Raw genomic sequence first — 2,806 nt, forward strand, 5'->3', positions numbered from 1 at the left:
TTTGACGACCATGACTCTGTAGACAAGATTGTCATTCAGAAATACCATACTGTGAATGGCCACAACTGTGAAGTAAGGAAAGCTCTATCTAAGCAAGAGATGGCTAGTGCTTCGTCCAGCCAAAGAGGTCGAAGTGGTTCTGGAAACTTCGGAGGTGGTCGTGGAGGTGGTTTTGGTGGAAACGACAACTTTGGTCGTGGAGGAAACTTCAGTGGTTTGAGGTGGCTTTGGTGGCAGCCGTGGTGGCGGTGGATATGGTGGCAGTGGGGATGGCTATAATGGATTTGGTAATGATGGAAGCAATTTTGGAGGTGGTGGAAGCTACAATGATTTTGGCAATTACAACAATCAATCTTCAAATTTTGGGCCTATGAAAGGAGGAAACTTTGGAGGCAGACGCTCTGGCCCTTATGGTGGTGGAGGTCAATACTTTGCCAAACCACGAAACCAAGGTGGCTATGGCGGTTCCAGCAGCAGCAGTAGCTATGGCAGTGGCAGAAGGTTTTAATTACTGCCAGGAAACAAAGCTTAGCAGGAGAGGAGAGCCAGAGAAGTGACAGGGAAGCTACAGGTTACAACAGATTTGTGAACTCAGCCAAGCACAGTGGTGGCAGGGCCTAGATGCTACAAAGAAGACATGTGTTAGACAATACTCATGTGAATGGGCAAAAAAACTTGAGGACTGTATTTGTGACTAATTGTATAACAGGTTATTTTAGTTTCTGTTCTGTGGAAAGAGTAAAGCATTCCAACCAAGGGTTTTAATGTAGATTTTCTTTTTTGCACCCATGCTGTTGATTGCTAAATGTAATAGTCTGATCATGACGCTGAATAAATGTGTTTTTTAAAAAATGTGCTGTGTAAAGTTAGTTTGCTCTGAAGCCATCTTGGTAAATTACCCCAACAGTGTGAAGCTAGAATTCCTTCAGGGTGATGCCAGGTTCCATTTGAAATTTATTTACAAACTGCTTGGGCACAGAAGCCATTGTCTTCAGAAACTTCGGTGTAGTTGAATTGACAGTTACTGTGTTGTGACCTGGAGTTCACCATTAAAAGGGTCACCCAAGCAGAGTCATGGAGTTTATTTGGTTATTAATGATTGTTGGCACATCCTATGCAATATATCTAAATTGAATTATGGTACCAGATAAAATTATAGATGGATATGAAGCTTGTGTATCATCCATTATCATGTGTAATCAATAAACGATTTACTATCCTCTTGAAAAAAAAATAAATACAGATGTAACAGGACAATAAAGACCGAACCTGGCTAGAGAACCTGGCTAGGCTGCTGATCAAGTGAACGCTGTCTCCGTGTCATTTCTTCTTCGCCGACTCCGTCCACACCTTTGAGAACCCCTGGATCTGCTGGGGTTGGACCCCAACATGTGTAAAACAAAAAACTTGTTTTCTATGCTGATACAAATTTTCTGAGACATAAACTGCTTGTTTCAGACCATTAAAAAGAAAAGAAATTGAAATAGATCATTTAAAAATGTTATAGTCCTGTTATGATCAAGTGTCACCTTCCCTAATGCTGTCAATACAATGTCATTCTCTAGTTGTGTTGCTTTAAAAATATGTAATACATGTTCCTTTGAGATGTTTTAGCTTCTATGAGTTAAGTTTGTGTTTCTTTTTTCCAGCAGTAATATTACATTAATTGCTGTAAAAGGTTCAAAGTAAGTATTTCTGAGGAGTTAGAAGGGATTAGGGCCTAATGTCAGAGGTGACAGGCGAACTCATTTTTTTGGTTGATTTTTCTTTGTTAAATGGCATTTAAATATATAAAATAAATATCAAAGATATAAGTCTTTGTTTTACTATGGTTGCAAAGATCAAAAACTTTCTATATGTGACACGGCACCAGAGTTAAGTTAGGGTTTTTCAAAATGCTGACACGCCGAGCTCAAAAGGTTCGCCATCACAGGATTAGGCAATTTAGGGTAAGGGCCTTGGGGAGGGAAGATGATAAAGAGAAAATAAACCAGATGGTCAGGATGTGACCAAGATAGGCAGAATGTACCAGTCACCTGTAGAGCTGCCCTTTCCCCTGAGCCCAAGAGGGGAACTGAAAGCAGGGAGATGAGGGCAAAAGGAGATTAGCTGGTGCTTCTTTGAAAGAGCCAATAGGGGTCAAGAGCAGGAAAATTTAAACCCCTACACTAGTGAGCTTCTGCGGCAACCCATTTGGGATCCCTCTTGCTTGCTGAGAGCTTTGTTACTTTAGCGGTAACAACCTTTGCTTCCCTTTGCTTACCCCTCCCTCGTCTGTGAATTCATTCACCGACTTCTGGAGACAACAAACCCAACAGCTCACACTTGCATCTCGTCTTTGTTAGGAAGGAGCTGAGGGCACTCACAGACAGAGGTTTGTTAGCTAAGTGTTAGGCAAGGTTAAAATTGTTGGCTTCAGGCAGGGATGTACTCATTGGGGAGAAGTTACATACAACAGGACAAGCTTTTGCTTAATAAATGTTTCTACCCAGTTTGCTTCTTGTTTTGTGTTTCATTGTTTCTGGAATTTAAAAAAAAGCAAATTTACATATGTGTGAGTACATCTTCTAGGATGAAGGAGGCAGGCACAAAATTCAAGGTTTTGTTTTGCTTTGAAAGCCTCTGAAACAGGAACACTTAGATGTTCTGATAGAGCCCTAACTGATTGAACAGATCTCATCCACCTGCTCCACCCAGGTCCATGAGAGGAAATTCACTTGGGCTTTAATGCAAATTCTGGGTGATCTAGGAAGAGAACCTGCCCACAGCTGTGTGTGCTTGATTCAGGGAGCTTCTTCTGCCATAA

The sequence above is a fragment of the Myotis lucifugus genome, unplaced genomic scaffold (genome assembly GCF_000147115.1).
Source record: "Myotis lucifugus unplaced genomic scaffold, Myoluc2.0 scaffold_75, whole genome shotgun sequence".
NCBI classification, from domain to species: Eukaryota; Metazoa; Chordata; class Mammalia; order Chiroptera; family Vespertilionidae; genus Myotis; species Myotis lucifugus.